Source organism: Lacerta agilis, chromosome 8, assembly GCF_009819535.1.
Source record: "Lacerta agilis isolate rLacAgi1 chromosome 8, rLacAgi1.pri, whole genome shotgun sequence".
NCBI lineage: Eukaryota > Metazoa > Chordata > Lepidosauria > Squamata > Lacertidae > Lacerta > Lacerta agilis.
Genome location: NC_046319.1, coordinates 21,209,554 through 21,227,797, shown reverse-complemented (window position 1 = coordinate 21,227,797; position 18,244 = coordinate 21,209,554). Strand labels below are relative to the sequence as shown.

The window sequence follows — 18,244 nt, the reverse complement described above, 5'->3', positions numbered from 1 at the left end:
TGACCAGAGCGGAATACAGTGGTACTATTACTTCCCTTGATCTAGATACTATACTCCTCTTGATGCAGCCCAGAATTGCATTGGCTTTTTTAGCTGCTGCATCACACTGTTGACTCACATCAAGTTTGTGGTCTACCAAGACTCCTAGGTCCTTTTCACATGTACTGCTCTCAAGCCAGGTGTCACCCATCCTGTATTTGTGCCTTTCATTTTTTTTTTGCCCAAGTGTAGTACTTTACATTTCTCCCTGTTAATATTCATCTTGTTTGCTTTGGCCCAGTTCTCTAATCTGTTAAGGTCATTTTGAAGTGTGATCCTGTCCTCTGGGGTATTAGCCACCCCTCCCAATTTGGTGTCATTTGCAAACTTGATCAGGATGCCCTCAAGCCCATCATCCAAGTCATTGATAAAGATGTTGAATAAGACTGGGCCCAAGACAGAACCAGTGTGGCACCCCACTAGTCACTTCTCTCCAGGATGAAGAGGAGCCGTTAATGAGTACCCTTTGGGTTCGGTCAGTCAGCCAGTTACAAATCCACTGAATGGTAGCATTGTCTAGCCCGCATTTTACCAGCTTCTTTACAAGAATATCATGGGGCACATTGTCAAAGGCCTTGCTGAAATCAAGATAGGCTACATCCACAGCATTCCCTTCATCTACCAGGCTTGTAATTCTGTCAAAGAAAATGAGATCAGATTGGTCTGACATGACTTATTTTTCAGAAACCCATGCTGACTTTTAGTGATCACAGCGTTCCTTTCTAGGTGCTCACAGACTGTTTGCTTAATGATCTGCTCTAGAATCTTTCCTGGTATAGATGTCAGGCTGACTGGGCGGTAATTGTTTGGGTCTTCTCTTTCCCCCTTTTTGAAAATAGGGACAACATTTGCCTTCCAGTGTGTTGGGACTTCGCCTGTTCTCCAGGAATTCTCAAAGATTACTGCCAGTGGTTCTGAAATCACCTCTGCCAGTTCTTTTAATACTCTTGGATGTAGTTCATCTGGCCCTGGAGACTTGAATGCATCTAAACTAGCCAAGTATTATTTTACTACCTCCTTATTTATTCTGGGCTGTTTTTCCCCTGCTGAATCATCTGCTCTATATTCTTCAGATTGGGCATTGTTTTCTTTTTTGGAGAAGACTGAGGCAAAGAAGGCATTGAGGAGTTCTGCCCTTTCTCTGTCTCCTGTTCGCATTTCACCATCTTCTCCTCTGGGTGACCCCACTGCTTCATTGTTCTTCCTTTTGCTATGGACATACCCATAAAAGCCCTTTTTATTGCTTTTAACCTCTCTAGCAAGCCTGAGTTCGTTCTGTGCTTTAGCTTTTCTGACTTTGTCTCTACATGTGCTGGCTATTTGTTTGAATTCCTCTCTGGTGATTTTCCCCTTTTTCCATTTTATGTACATATCCCTTTTAAATCTTAAATCAGTTAAAAGTTCTTTAGATAGCCACCCTGGCTTCTTTAGGCACCTTCCATGTTTTTGTCTCATTGGTAGTGCTTGAAGTTGTGCTTTTTATATCTCCCTTTTAACAAACTCCCATCCATCATGAACTCCCTTCCCTTTTAGTATTACTGACCATGGGATCACACCTAGCGTTTCCCTAAGTTTTCTGAAATCGGCTTTCTTAAAAGTCTAGAATTTGAGTCTTAGAATGATTGAGGGAGTTGGGTATATTTAGTCTGGAGAAGGGGAGACAGAGATTTTCTTCAAATATCTGAAGAGCTGTCACATAGAAGATGGAGAAGGCTTGTTTTCTGCTGCTGCACAGGGCAGGACCTGAACCAATGGATTCAAAGGACAAAACATGAGATTCTGTCTAATATTAGGAAGAGCTTTCTGATGGCAAGAGCTTTTAACAGACTCCCTTGGAAGGTGATGGGATCTCCTTCCTTGGAGGTTTTCTTAAGCAAAGGTTGGATTTGCCACCTGTCAGGGATGCTTTAGTTGAGATCCCAGCATTGGCGGGGGTTGGACTAGATGGTCCCTTGGGGTCCCTTCCAACTTTTCATACCTCACAGTACTGTTGTGAGAATGAAAATGGGAAGGGTGAGAACCTTGGAGGGAAGGTAGGCTATAAATCAATAAAATAAGACGTGTCATCACAGCTTCCCCAAGTATACAGTATGTTCCATAGTTAGTTACTGTTTCCACACCTATGCTTAATGACCACGGTCACATCTGATACTTTAATCACAAGTTGAAAGCCATAAGGATCAACTCTTGCAAAATCCAATTGAATTACACAGGGTTTACACAAGGCCTCTAGTAAATTGCACCTCCTGATAGCATTGCACTCAAGAATATCCTTGCACTGCTTTCCCTCCCACAAATAATCTCTTGGCCCAGGGCCGTCTTAAGTATATCTGGCGCTCTGGCGCGAAGATCCCTCCAGCGCCCCTCGTGCTCCGCCGGACAGGGCCAGGCTGCAGATGCGGGGAGGCCATCGGCGAGCCTCCCGTCGGCACGGCAGCCAGGGCTCCCTGGACGACAGCGTTGGCGCAGCGTCGGCGCGGCGCTGCCGTCCAGGGAGCCCTGGCTGCCGCGCCGATGGGAGGCTCGCCGACGGCCTCCCCGCCTCCGCAGCCCGAGAAGAGGTGGGTGAGGGCGGCGCTGCCGGCAGGGCTTGAGGGTGGAGGCGCCCTCCAGGCCCTGGCACCCTGTCGCCTTGCGCCAGTAACCTCAATGGCTAAGACGCCTCTGCATCTGACTGGGTTGCCCCGGCCACTCTGGGCAGCTTCCGACATATATAAAAACGTAACAAAACATTAAACTTTTTTTTTTAACTTCCCTGTACAGGGCTGCCTAGGAAGATGTCTTCCTAATGTTGTTTAGTTACTTATCACTTATCCGTAAACTCTTGTGAATCATTCCTTGATTTTAACAAGCTGATTCTAAGTTGCTGGAAGGAGGTGTAAAAGGTGACAGACAACCATCTTAGGGACTCCACTCAGAATTTGTGAAGGGTTTACTCCTTAGTCTTTTCTTCTCCCAAAGATTTCCGGCAAGCAGCTTAGGTTTAGGACCAGAGTTTTCCTTCTACTAGATGGGTTACCTTCCCAGGTTGATGAGCCCCACCTGCCTCTCACTTCCCTCAACAGCACATGCAGAAACCAGCTCCTTGACCATTGGACCCACTATTGGTATTGTTTACTCAATCTGCTGGAGCCTGTCTTCTCATGCAGGTGAAGTCCCTAACTCACTGAGGGTTTGGGACTCATCAGCTACCCTCACGTGGTTTAGCTGGCCTGTCTAAGGCGTTTGTAAAAATTAATGGGCATGACTAACATGTGGTCATTATAGAAATTTCCCTAGGCATCATTGTGGCTTGTTTGCAGGGTTGGAATATTAGCCCTGGGCAAAGGAGAATAATACATCCTCCACTGTTGTGGGCAAGCAAGGGTGACCTGACCTAGGCATAAGGAATCTTCACTATCAGAGCATCTATCCAGAACCTCCCAATCCCAAATCTGAATCTCATTCATTCTTCCACCAGCACCTTAATTGATGCATCAGCTTCATGTGCTGATCTGACACGCACAAGTTATAATCAGTATAACACAGAACAGATAGTGCTAGTTCACCATGTTGACCTCAGATGTTCGTAGCGATCAAAACTTTGCATCGGGTCATTCATTGTAGAGCACTTTGCTGGTGTTTTCATAGAATCATAGACTTATAGAGTTGGAAGGAACCTCAAGGGTCATCTGGTCCAACCCCCTGCAATCCAGGAATACTGCCCACAGCTGTCCATGGGTGGGCTCAAACCACCAAACTTCTGGTTAACAATCAGACGCACTGACCCATTGCACCCGTTTGCTTTCCCTTAGTTCACGGTCCCCTCCTCTCTAAACCCCATGAGATCTTTCAGCTTTGTCATTGGCACTCTACCTTCATGGAGTTCAGCTAAATCTAAGGGCAGGTGGGTGGGTGAACCTAACCAGCTGGGGGAAGCAGGACAAAGAGGGCGAGCTTCCTGCCCATCACTAGTTTAAAGGGACTAAGACACACACACCCAGGCCGACCAGATTGGTCTGAAAAAATAAACCTATGCTGCCAATACTCGTGGTAAATCAGTATACAATAAGCAGCACAAAAACGGCACATGCAAATCTACCACATTTACTGAAGAAGCCCAAAACTGTCCATGGGTGAAACAGGGGACAAACGCCGGCACCCTGTCTAACTTTTGTGTGTAACATCTTCAATATTTCACCTGATTGGACTTGCCTTCATCAATTAACATCTGTGCGTATCATCATTGATATTTCATCTGACTGGACTTGTTTTCATCAATATTTACAGGAGACTGGCTAAAGAAATTTAAAGACTGAAATTGTCCTGTTGCACTAACTTGAATGAGTTTTCTGTTTGAGGCTTCTTTGTTAGAGTTCTTGGTTGGACTATCAATATAGAATTCAGAACGTGGAATGGTTTGGTAGATTTGTGTGCGCCGTTTTTGTGCTGCTTATTGTACACTGATTGACCAGATTGGTCGGCTTGCGGGAGGCACGGGAATAATCTACCAATTGCGCAGGGACTGGGCTCAGCCTTTACATGTGTGACTGGGTCGTGATGCCCGCAAATCCACCTCCTGCTAATGCGGAAGTGCCTTCTCTCAACCTCCATACCAATATGAATCAGTAAAGAGAGCTTAACTGAAATGAAACCTTTCATAAACTCTGGCTTGTATCACGGTCATTGTGTACCTACTTTATACGTCATGCGCTCAGCAATGCATGTTATAGAATGCAGTTGTTGTGGATGCAACAAAGGTGGTGTGTTGGGAAAGTGGCCACTAATCTTCCATGTTGCCGAATCCAAAAGTTAGCAACCAGAACAACAACAAAATCGAGCAACAGTGGGCTGAAAAGTGGGTGGGATGGGGAGAACAACGAAGAAATCCTAATGCATCAATTCAAAAAGACGTGGATGTGATCTGGTACGCCAGCATCAATCTGGAAGGGGGAAATCAGATGAGAATTCCATACATCTGAAAAATGACATCTGAATAGACAGCTTAGGGGCCAAAGAGGGATCACCCTAAACACTATGGGTGGAAGGAAAGGAGAAAAGAGGACACTGATTCTTACAATGTTTGCATATGCTGATTTAGAAATGAATCTCTTTTTAAAATAAGATTTATTAATTTTGAAATTTTGAAATTTAGAAACAATGATCAAACAACCAATAAAAATAGAATTCCATAGATGCCCCTGGACTTCCCTCCTCTCCTTTGTGGGTCCTTAAGTTAATTTTTTTCCTCCTGCATCTTCTTTGTTAATCCAAATCTGTTGAATCTCCATTACAACCACAGTTTCCCAGTATATTTTGGAGTATGCCGAAATGGCAAAAATGACCAGAAGAATTAGAAAGCAGGAAGACCAAAATTTTAATAAGGAATGGGTAAATTATATATTTTCCCCATTCCTTATTAAAATTTTAGTCTTCCTGCTTTCTAATTCTTCTGGTCATTTTTGCCATTTCGGCATACTCCGTCAGTTTAATTTGCCATTCTTCTCTGGTAGGCGCTATGTCTTCTTCCATCTCTGCGCTAGTAACATCCGAGCCGCAGTGGTCGCGTACATAAACAGTATTTTCTGATCCATTGGTATTTCGGCACCTAGAATTCCTAGAAGGAAAGCTTGGGGTTTTTTAAAGGAAATGTTATTTGAAACATTTTTCCCAGTTCATTATATATCACCTTCCATGTGATAAAAGTTACCTTCTTTTTGCTTACATTTCCAGCATGTATATGACCTTGTTTTATACATTTTAGCTAATTTACTAAGAGTTAAAGGTAAAGGGACCCCTGACCATTAGGTCCTGTCGCAGATGACTCTGGGGTTGCGGCGCTCATCTCACTTTACTGGCCAAGGGAGCCGGCGTACAGCTTCCCGGTCATGTGGCCAGCATGACTAAGCTGCTTCTGGCAAACCAGAGCAGTGCACAGAAATGCCGTTTACATTCCCACCAGAGCGGTACCTATTTATCTACTTGCACTTTGATGTGCTTTCGAACTGCTAGGTTGGCAGGAGCAGGGACCGAGGAACGGGAGCTCACCCATCGTGGGGATTCGAACCGCTGGGCTTCTGATCGGCAAGCCCTCTAGGCTCTGTGGTTTAGACCACAACGCCACCCACTTCCCAAGGTGCAGAATTAAGTACCAACAATACATCATTTTCATACAATTTTCTTTCAAAGTATAACATGCTGTAAACCTCAAGTCTCAGTTCCATAACTTCTGCCATGCTGCAAGTTGTATATTATTTCCGAAGTCCCTCACCCAGTGTATCATAACTGATTTAACCTGTTTTTCTTTTGTATGCAATTCTAATATTACTTTATGCATTTTGGAAAGCAATGTAGTCTTATTTTCTAACAGCTCTTTTTCAAATTTAGAGGCTTGATTTAAAAAGCCTTTCTGGTCTCCCTTGTCTCTAGGCGGACTATCAACAGATCTTTCTGGAACACTTGCCTTGTTGTTGAGTTGGAAAGAGGAGAGCAGGGGAGACTCCTTTAGGAGATTGTGTTCTCATCACAGGTGCAGCAGCGGGTGTTTCGTCACAGGTGCTGAAATGCCTTGGGTTTCAAGAGAGTAATCAGGGAGCAATGGCAAGATGGAGATGGCACTTACCTAACAGCTACAACCACCACTCCACATTCCTTGGCAATATGCCGCAATAATCTCTCGTCGCTATCTAAAAGTGAGACAGTTGCAATGCAGACAAGATCAAACCAAACATAGCCTCTTAAACTGTTTGCAGAGAGATGGCCAGTTGATGTCCTAAAGCGAGGGGTAGGGGATCCTGTTTTCTCAGCCCAGGTCATAGATTCCCTCTTAGGAAACTTTCCAGGAGGGCACAGGCCAAGGGTGGTGGGGAGGCCCTGGTGCAAAACAAACAAACAAATTAGGTGGGGAAATGGACAAAGATCTTGCCTTTAGAAGGCCAAGCTGAAGGGTTATCTCTGCGAGCCAAAGCTGAGGAGGAAGCTTACTGCACACAAATGAATGGTGGTTTGGCTGGGGGGGGGGAGGCGTGTGGTCTGTGGCAGGCAAGGGGTCACTGACATTTGCTTCCCCTGTGATGAAAATAGAAGGTTGAGGGGTAAAGCTCAGCAAAGATACTGAGAGAGTTGGTGAAATACCGTATTTTACGCTCCATAGGGCGCACCGGACCATAGGGCGCACCTCATTTTTAGAGGAGGAAACCCAGGGAAAAATTTTTTCTTCCTGGTTGTCCTCCTCTAAAAGCCCTGGTGTTTGGTTTTTTTTTTTTTTTTTGAGGATCAGCTAAAAGTTTAGCAACTTTTTTTGCAAAGGGGAAAACCCTGTTTTTTTTAGGATCAGCTAAAAGTTTTGCAGCTTCTTTGCAAAGGGGAAAGCCCTGTTTTTTTGAGGATCAGCTAAAAGTTTTGCAGCTTTTTTTTGCAAAGGGGGAAAAGCAAAGCTCCTTTTGCAAAGGGGGAAAAGCAAAGAGGAAAAGCCCCCTTTTTATGGGGTTCAACTCACATTTCTGCAGCTTCTGAAGGAAAGGGAGCCTTTTCTATAGTTTCCAGACAGATAAGCTAATCAGCCAGTCACATGTCGCTGGGGAAACAAACAACCTCCCTCTGCAGCACATTCAACAAAGGAGGGCGGGGCAAGAGGGCGGGGGTGAAAGGGAGCCGGGACTCTTATCTCTCTCCCGATCTCTTGCTGATCAGCTGCTGAGCTGCTTTCAACACCCCCTTTTCTCTTTGTAAAATAAAAAGCATGATCCTCTTTTAGCCCCTGGGCAATTCAGCTCCAGGGACCACCATTCGCTCCATAAGATGCACAGATATTTCCCCTTACTTTTTAGGAGGAAAAAGTGCATCTTATGGAGCGAAAAATACGGTAATTCTAACTGGCGCCCTCTGGAGGCCTCACCGTGTACAGAATTCCTGGCTAAACGCCCATATTTTCAGCACCGCAGCTGTTGATGGACAATTTCAAGGCCTCCCTCCTCTCCCTTCTTAAAGTTCTGTATGTTTAAACCAGACTTGGACAAATCAACCCTTCAGATAGAAGCCTGTCCTCTAAAAGCCCTTCAAACTGAGGGCTGTCTTCTACATGGCCACCCTCAAATCATAAAATCATAGAATTGGAAGGGACCCTGAGGATCATCTAGTTCAAAATGCTACAATGGAGGAATATGCAGTTATCCCATAGGGGGACTGAATTTGCAACCTTGGCATTATCAGCACCACACTCTAACCCAGTGTTTTTCAACCTTTTTTGGGCAAAGGCACACTTGTTTCATGAAAAAAAATCACGAGGCACACCACCATTAGAAAATGTTAAAAAATTTAACTCTGTGCCTATATTGACTATATATAAAGTCATTTTCCCACGGCACACCAGGCAACATCTCGCGGCACACTAGTGTGCCGCGGAACAGTGGTTGAAAAACACTGCTCTAACCAACTGAACTATCCATGCTGCAACCTTTCCTTGTACACAAACTCAACACTCTAACACCCTTAACTTGGGGTGGTAATATGTCCATTTTTACCTATGCAGGAGCTTCCACACATGAGAGCCAGTGTGGTGTAGTGGTTAAGAGCGGCAGACTCGTAATCTGGGGAACCGGGTTCGCGTCTCTGCTCCTCCACATGCAGCTGCTGGGTGACCTTGGGCTAGTCACACTTCTCTGAAGTCTCTCAGCCCCACTCACCTCACAGAGTGTTTGTTGTGGGGGAGGAAGGGAAAGGAGAATGTTAGCCGCTTTGAGACTCCTTCAGGTAGTGATAAAGCGGGATATCAAATCCAAACTCTTCTTCTTCTTCTTCTTCCTGCAAAACATTGGGTTGCAGCTAACTAAGCCCTACTCAGAGTAGACCCACTGGAATGAATAAACTCGAGTTAGCTGTGCCTGTTAACTTTAGTGGGTCAACCCTGAGTAGGACTGGCATTGGATGCAGCAAACTGAAGAGCTCTGAAGTGAACATGATAGTCAGTAGTAGGGTGTGCCGATGACAATATTCACTTCCAACACCCGTCTGGTGCTCTGGAAAACAACCTGATTTGTCTTGGACTGATTTGATTAGGGAGCTGTCTGATTTAGCTCAGGACTGAATCTGAATCCCAATGGAGTGAACAGAAGCTTTATGCTTTCGGATTATTATGGCAAATTTTATTGTTTTTTAAAATGGTTATAACTGCTTTTAGATGAAATTTGCAGGCTCAGTGGGGGATGAAAAATATTCACTAAATTCCAAACAAACAGGACTAGGGGATTTTGCACTGTTTTATTCTTGATAGGCTTTTGGGAACTAAGGAAGGCTCTTTTAATAGTGTAGTGCTGTTTTTATCATATGTATTTTAATAGATTTGATTTTTTTTTGGGGGGGGGGTTAATTCTATAGGGTTTAAATTACTTTTAAATGATCGTCTTTTGCCCCTTTTTAGCTTTCTGTATGTTATCTGTGGCTTTCATACTAACAAAACAAATCAGAACAACAGAAAATCCCCCTATAAAATATGTTGGTTGCAACACAGCATATTCAGCGCAAGCAGCAACTCCAACAGAAATCCAGCAATGTAACCTGCAACAACTAAAATGTTATTTCAACAAAAACAACAAACTAGCTCGAAAATACCTTGAGAAACAAAATGAAAGAAATTTGCAGTCAAAGCCTGCACTAAATAACATAGGAATTAAGACTCTTACTTCCATGCAAGCCTCTGAGAAGCTAGAACTGAAGGATGGTGAGGGCAGGACAGGCAAAGAGTGAGGTTAGTTAGTTAGTTAGTTAGTTAGTTAGTTAGTTAGTTAAAAAGGTAAAGGGACCCCTGACCATCAGGTCCAGTCGTGTCCGACTCTGGGGTTGCGGCGCTGCGCTCATCTCGCTCTATAGGCCGAGGGAGCCGGCGTTTGTCCGCAGACAGCTTCCGGGTCATGTGGCCAGCATGACAAAGCCGCTTCTGGCGAACCAGAGCAGCGCACGGAAACACAGTTTACCTTCCCGCTGGAGCGGTACCTATTTATCTACTTGCACTTTGGCGTGCTTTCGAACTGCTAGGTGGGCAGGAGCTGGGACCGAGCAACGGGAGCTCACCCCGTGACAGGGATTCGAACCGCCGACCTTCTGATCAGCAATCCCTAGGCTAGTTTTTAATGATGGACCCCTTACCACTCTGGTTGTTTTTGAGGCACCTCTGCCAGACCCAGTCTCCCCAATCCAGTCCAGTTCCTGAGACTCCATGGGGTTCCAGTCATCCCACTCCTGACCCCAAACTTTTGGAGAAGTTTAAAAAGGGGTTCATAGACTGGAGGTATCCCTCTCAGAAACCCAAAAGAAAATGATTCAGGCTCCAAGTGAAAAGATTTTGTTGTTTAGTCATTTAGTCGTGTCCGACTCTTTGTGACCCCATGGACCAGAGCATGCCAGGCACTCCTGACTCCTGTCTTCCACTGTCTCCCGCAGTTTGGTCAGACTCATGTTGCTAGCTTCAAGAACACTGTCCAACCATCTTCTCCTCTGTCGCCCCCTTCTCCTTGTGCCCTCAATTTTTCCCAGCATCAGGGTCTTTTCCAGGGAGTCTTCTCTTCTCATGAGGTGGCCAAAGTATTGGAGCCTCAGCTTCAGGATCTGTCCTTCCAGTGAGCATTCAGGGCTGATTTCCTTAAGAATGGATAGGTTTGATATTCTTGCAGTCCATGGGACTCTCAAGAGTCTCCTCCAGCACCATAATTCAAAAGCATCAATTCTTCGGCGATCGGTCTTCTTTATGGTCCAGCTCTCATTTCCATACATCACTACTGGGAAAACCAGTAAAAAGATTACTGAAATACAAATGTGCATAGGGACAGCCTCAGCATTAAGAAGGCAGCTGCAGAGAACCACATCCAAAACAATACATTTTTAAATACACTTCCAGATTACTAGTCACCCATCAAAGGATTTCAGCAATCTTAATAGTTGCAACCCAATGTCATCATTCTGAACCAATCAAAATCCTCTGGCTCTTCAAAATCAGCCCTCATCATAATGTCCTGCCATTTCACAGTCTTTCTTTATTAAGACTTTGACTAATTTTCCTATTCATTAAATGTCTCCCAGTATCCTCTTTCATCTGTCTACAAAACAATTCAGGATTAATCACAATTGTCATGCCTAGATGATTCTCTTTTCATGCATACAATGGTCATGATTCCTGGAATTTATTCTTTGCAGTGCTCTGGAATGGACATTAGGGTTGCTATCTAAAGACAGCCCTGTTTAGGGAAGTTTTTAATGACTGATGTTTTAATGCATTTTTAATCTTTTGTTGGAAGCAGCCCAGAGTGGCTGGGGAAACCCAGCCAGATGGGCGGGGTATAAATAATAAATTATTATTATTATACACCTGGAATTTCCTGGACATAGGTGGAATAGAGCAGTCGAAAGCAGGGTCTGGGCAGAAATCACTTACTGGTAAGTGTCTGTGAAAATCTGGGCATATGACAACCCTTGTTGGAAGTCATGATTTTGCTGAATTTCCTTTTAAAAAGCTCAAAAACTTCGTTGTTGTTGTTGTTGTTGTTAGATTTTGTGAAAACAGCTCAACAACTTTGCCAAAAAGAGTTCAACAGCTTTTGTATCTTGATTTTCACTTTTTGAAATATGGCAAACCTAACAGACATGCACTATTTATAGTACTTGTTCTGTACAGTAAAAGATAGGCAAGCACATGCCTTTTCAGTTAAGCTAGGTCGTGGGCTCAAAACAAAATTGAATCATCAAAATGATGCACTTTTATGAAATTTCTCTCCAGCGCTTACTTTCTGGTGAGGCGTCAAATTGTCTCCTGTATGGGAGCACCCCCTGGTGAGCAAATGTAAGAATTAACAGGCAGGCCTTCCACGCTCTGCCTTGATAGGTTTGCACTCAAGTGTGCATCAATGTATATATATATTTTCTGGCATGGTTGTTTCCACAACCTCCAAAAGGGCACATTACACACACACACACACACACACACACACACATATATATATACACACACTGAAACACTGTGCAAAGAATGAATCGTGATGAAACTCATAGCTAAGAGCGGCAAGCTCAGAGCCGCTAGCTTGGTGTTAATTGTAAATAAACATACCATAAAACTGCCAGAGGCTTGTTAATTCTTATCGATGCTTGCTTGCCTTCCTGAGATCATTACAATTACATAAGGAAATATAATCACATATCGTCTAGCTTTTTGGGAGGGAAAAGCTGGGCATCCCACCCTATCAAGCCTGCCTGATCTCCGCAGCTTATCAGAATAGACACAAATTCTTCCCCAGATTTCAAGGGCAAGGTCAGGGATGTGTTCCTTCTTTCTTAAACCCCCCATGGGTGTTTATAAAACTTCACACATAGGTCAGCAAATGAGCAGAGGGCTGGGTTTTCCCTAAATTTCTGTGGGAGAAGATTACACAAGAGTATAACACAACCTCCCATCCCACCCATTTCCTCCATCCTTCTGACTTACTTAGTGTTGGCGTTACAATCTACATTAAATGTATCCCTGCACAACAACTGCATGAATTAGTCTGGGCTACATCCATTTGTGGATTCTTGGTGACGAAAATGTGATACGTTTGTCTTTAACGATTGAGGTGTTATTTTTTGCACATGTACACCTATGAAAATTTCTTGTCTTTTTCCATGCTCCTGGTGAACACCATGTAATTGAGGAGAAGTCTCTATTTTACTAATGGCCACTACTGGAACATGTACTGCAGAAGCAGCTGGATTTCAGAAACATTAAGAATTCCCCACTGAATTTTGCTTCCTGGTGGCTGCTGAAAACAGGGAGGGAAGAACCTCTCCTTGTGCATGGCAGAAGGGAGGCGGTCCAGAAGGGCTCTAAATATGGAAACTGCTACCTCTTCATGTTCAGCTATGCTTCTCTTACAGATTATCTGCAAGAAAAAGAGCAAGGAGAGTTGCACACTCAACTAGCTTTCAGTGGAGAAAGCTGAAAACCCAGATGTTCCCAAGCCGGATTCAAGTTGTGCTTTCCACAGAGACCACGTGTCTGAGTGATCATGAGCAAGGACAGTGAAGGCAAACAGGAGGCTGCTGAGGACACAGACTACCCGAGTGATTGCACCGATAGATCATGACTTTGATGTACAGATAAGACATGGGTGGAGAGCTCAGATGGGTGGCGATTCCATGTGTTCACCTGGTGAAGCAAACAGATGAGATTCCCTTCCAGTTGATTTCACTGCCACTTCCAGGGAATGGTCTGAAACCTCTGAACTTCTCCCACCTCTAGTGTGGACTGATGGGCTAGTTTGTCCATTTCATTTTCTCCCAGTTTCTCCTTTTTGCTTAAGTCTTAAATTCAGTTCTCCACATAAGTTTGCCTTTAAAAAAGAGGCCTCATAAAAATTCTCTCTTTAAATTTTTATTGAGAAAATTTTTCAATCCATACAAATTATCAAGCAATGCAATCCAATACATTTCCTCCCTTTCCCCCTCCCCTCCCCTTCCCCTCCCACACTCCCCCTCTCTAGGACTTCCCCCAGCTCCCTTAACTGTTTTGTTAATTCAGTATTGTTTCTGCATATTATACAATTTAAAATATTATTTTCCTATTATTCAAAATTTTAATTATTAATAAAATTTGTGCATGTTTATTCAAATCCTGCCAATGAATTTAAGTCTCTTTATAGTTTTTTCAAATAATTTTTAAAAGGTTCCCATTCTTCCTTAAAGTCCCGATTGTCCTTTTCACACAATTTATTTGTTACTTTTGCCAGTTCCGCATAGTTCATCAGTTTTTCTTGCCATTGTTCCTTCGTTGGTGATTCTTCCTTCTTCCATCCTTGTGCTAGCAAAACTCTTGCCGCAGTTGTAGCATACATACAGTAGATTCTTAATTTTCTTTGGTATATCCTGTCCTAAAATCCATAATAGAAAAGCTTCTGATTTTTTTTTAAAGAAAAGTCATTTTCAACATTTTTTTCAATTCATTATAAATCATTTCCCAATATTTTTTAACTTCTCTACATTCACACCACATATGATAAAAAGTCCCTTCTTTTTCCTTACATTTCCAACATGTACTTATCCCAGTTTTATACATTTTTGTCATTTTGACTGGTGTAATTTACTACCTATACATCATTTTCGTATAATTTTCCTTCAACAAAGAACATTCTGTAAATTTCAAATTCACTTTCCACAGCTTTTCCCAGTCCTCAAATTGTATATTGTGCCCAAAATCTTGTGCCCATTTAATCATTACTGATTTAACCTCCTCATCCTTCATTTCCAATTCTAACAAAATACTGTAAGCTTTCTTCAACAGCTTCACCTTTTCTTCTACCACTTCTTTTCGAAATCTCGAAATTGCATAACTGAACCCTTTTTTGTTATCTTCCTTGTACATTTCATTTAACTGTCTATAATGTAACCAACTCTGGACATATCCTTTTATCTTGTCATACTCTTTTAATTTCCATTTGCCTTCTTGCTCTCTCAGTAAGTCCCTGTATGTAGGCCATTTTTCTTTTTGCCAACCGGTTTGAGCAGTGAAGCCTCAATTGGTGATAACCACCAAGGTGTTTTTTGCTCTATTAAATCTCTATACCTTTCCTACACTCTCATTAATGATCTCCTAATTATATGATTATAAAATCCTTTATGTACCTTCCCTTTCCCATACCAAAGATATGTGTGCCATCCATATCTGTTGTCATGGCCTTCCAAGTCTAACGCTAGTTTTCTAGTTTTATCCAGTCCCTGATCCATACCAGACATGCAGCCTTATAGTACAGTTTGAGGTCTCTTGGGGGGGGGGCAAAGCCTCCTCTTTCTTTTATATCTGTAAGTATCTTATGTTTAATCCTTGGCCTTTTGCCCTCCCAGACAAACTTGGGAATATCCTTTTGCCATCTTTTGAGGCAGTCATCTTTAACCATTACTGGGACTGTCTGGAAAAGAAAGAGCATTTTTAGTGGCACATTCATTTTTATTGCCACTATTCTTCCTAGTAAGGGAAGGTTCATTCTACTCCATATTTCTAGATTTATTTTTATTTCAGACCATACTTTTTCATAATTATCTTTATACACATTTATATTTTTAATTGTTACCAGGTTCCTAAATATTTAACTTTTTATGGATTTCTCTCTCAATATTTTCCTCCAGCTCTTTTTTCTCTTCTTCTTTTTAATTTTTAACTAATAGTTTAGCTTTATTTTTATTTAAGAGTCCTCATAAAAATTAACCAGCCTCCTTGTTTGAATTCACCCTTATTTTTGTATGTTATTTTCATGAATATATACACACATTTTTATGCACACTTTACCCCAGTAAAGCATTTAGTTCTATACATTCCTCGTCTGGACAACTGCACTGAAAAATCCAAGGAAGTTTATGTTTCAAAGGTTGGTGGTGTTTCTGTTTGTGCACCGTGTACAGAAACTTCAAATTAGGTTTGTTTGTCTCCAGAGGTGAACTGAATTGGAATTTCTTCCCCAACGCTACCCAAGGTGGAGCATGAAAAGAAAGAGAGGAGCAAAACTTCCTATGAAATCTTATAGAATCTCAGTCCATAATTATAATTTCTCTTTCTCCTCAGTGTCATATAGATATTTTTGTTTCATTTTAATGGCAATAGCACAGTTTGCAAGAATACCTCAGACTATACATAGGTAACCCTTAACCCTATTGTTGTTTTCATGTTTCAGCTTTACCTTGTTTTGTGGAGTTCTAGGGTTGCCATACGTCTGAAATTTCCCCGACGTATCCAAAATATTTCAATCAGCAGCAATGTCTGAGCGGAAATTGACAAAATGTCCAGGAAAATCAGCAACATTTCTTTCTAGATTTCCACTGTTTTACTCTGAGTATAACTTAGTTGGAGATGCAGGTGTGAGGAAGCCTCCTCGCTACCCGGGGCAGCGAACGGAGGCACCCCCTGGGGGCAGGGTGTCCTGATGTTGCATTGTGACGTCACGACGCAACGTCAGGATGGAGTGAGCATGTGCCAAATCCAGTGCATGCTCACTCTGCCGCCGGGCCGCCGCCGCTCCCGCAACAACCTTACGAGCTGCTGAGTGAGAGTGGTGGGCGTAAGGCTGTGCTGCTAGCGCTCAGCAGCCCCACAAGCTGCCGATCGCTCAGTGGCTGGCATGGTCGCTGTGGGAGCGGTGGCAGCGGCCCGGCGATGGAGTGAGCATGCGCCGGATAGCGGTGCTGGCGGGTGGGCCACGGGCGGGCCAGGGGGTGGCGCGGCCTCGCTCCGCAGCTTGCTCGCAGGCCGCTGAGCAGGTTTGCAAGCAGGCTGCGGGGCGAGGCTGCCCCGCTCTGCGGCTTGCTCGGGGCATGCCGGTGGGGCAGGGCGGGGCTGGCCCAAGTGTCACCCCACTCCCATGGAACCCGGGGCACCCCGCCCCTTGCTACGCCACTGTGGAGATGAGCTGTGGAGTTTATTTAGCTCCACAGTATACTAGTATAATTTGAAGGTTCTTTATTTTGATGAGAGAATTAAAAACAGTGGCCCTAAACTGGGAAATTAAAACGAAACCCAGATAGCTTGAAAATTTAAAGCAATATACCAGGGTAGGAAACCTCAGGGATATGGGCTGAATGGAGCACTCTGTCCCTCAGAACTCACCTCAGATGACCACCTCCATAGTCCCTGTTTTGCACACCCACACCAACACCCACTTCATCTGCCAGGCTGGAATGTGCATATCTTGAAAAGTTGGAGGAATGTGTGGTGTTCATAGGAACTAGCCTACTAGTACAAGGGTAAACTCTGCATTTTATGTCTGTTTTTGTCTCTGGTTCCACCCACCATGCAGCCCCCAGAAGGTTGCACAGACAGGAATGTGCCCCATGGGGTAAAAAAAAGGACTCCCCACACACACCTTCAATATGCCATGAAGAAAAATGCTCATTTTCTATGCAATGTACACTGTTGAATTTATAAATTATCTTTCTTTCATGTAAGTTTCCGGTTAGCTCCTGAGCATCTGTATCCAACTCCGGTACTGGACTGTCGTACTGCTGCAATCCACTTTTTGAAGCATGCAAAGGAATATGGAGTGGACCCCAACCGCATTGCCATTGGAGGGGACAGTGGCGGGGGCACGATTGCTACAGCTCTCTGTCAACAACTAGTGGCAAGGAAGGATCTCCCAAGAGTGCGAGCTCAGTTCCTGATCCACCCTTTCGTACAGGCAGTGGACTTCAATTTGCCTTCCTATCAGCAATACCATTCCACTCCTCCGCTGTTCAGGAAATGAGCTGTCAAACACGGTTTCAAGTATCTCACAGGAAAGATGGTCAATGTGGATGGAATCATAAAGAGCGCCCATGTCTCTGCAGATATATGGCTGAAGCACCGAAAATGGATTAGTGCTGACAACATCCCAGAAGAGTTTAAGGTTAGGGGCTATGTCCCGGCAGTACCTCCTCCATTTTCAGAAAAGCTTCATGAAATGTGCAAACGAGGTTTTGAGACAATGTTTTCCCCCCTCTGAGCGGAGGACAACATCATCTGCCAGCTCCCTGAGACTTTAATTTTAACCTGTGAGTATGATATTCTCCGGGATGATGGACTGTTATACAAGAAACGTCTAGAGGACAGCGGTGTGCCAGTGACATGGCATCATCTTCAGGATGGGTTCCATGGAATAACTGTATCTTTTGGCCTGGGGCCATTTGAATTTCCAGCTGCAAGGAATTGTTTGCAGCACGTAGCAGATTTCTTAAAAGGTATATAGAAATAAATGGCCCATTTTTGTCCTGTGCCGGTAGTCTTCCCCTTTTGTGCAGGCATATTCCTTTTCATGCCCTGCTCTCCCAATCACAACATTAAAAGAACTGAAAGTCAGATCAAATGCTTGACACAGTCTAATTTATTAAAGTCCATGTGCTGGACATAAGAAAAGCCCTGCAGATTCAGGCCAACGGCCCACCTAGTCTAGCATTCTCACAATGACCAGGGAGATGCTGTCAGGAGTCCAGGTTCCCAGCTTGATAACACAGTAAGCGTAGGTAATTAAAAAGGAGGATTTACTGCAAAAACAAACAGATAACTCCGGATGGCTCTAGCCAAGCCACCAGCATTGTCACTCAAGATGACCCTTCTGAAGACTACTTCTGGTTTTGACAGAAGATATTGAACTTTCGACCCTTACGTCTCTTATTTTGCTTCCTGTCTAGCAGCCCTCCCTATTTGCCTCTGCTTGGACTTGTTTGTCAGCTACAGCCTCTTCCTGTT

General features: G+C 43.7%; 1 pseudogene; it reads left to right on the top strand.

Moving 5' to 3' along the window:
• The first annotated feature begins 16,946 nt into the window (after positions 1-16,946).
• Positions 16,947-17,760, top strand: LOC117050999 (annotated as a pseudogene).
• The last annotated feature ends 484 nt before the right edge of the window (positions 17,761-18,244 follow it).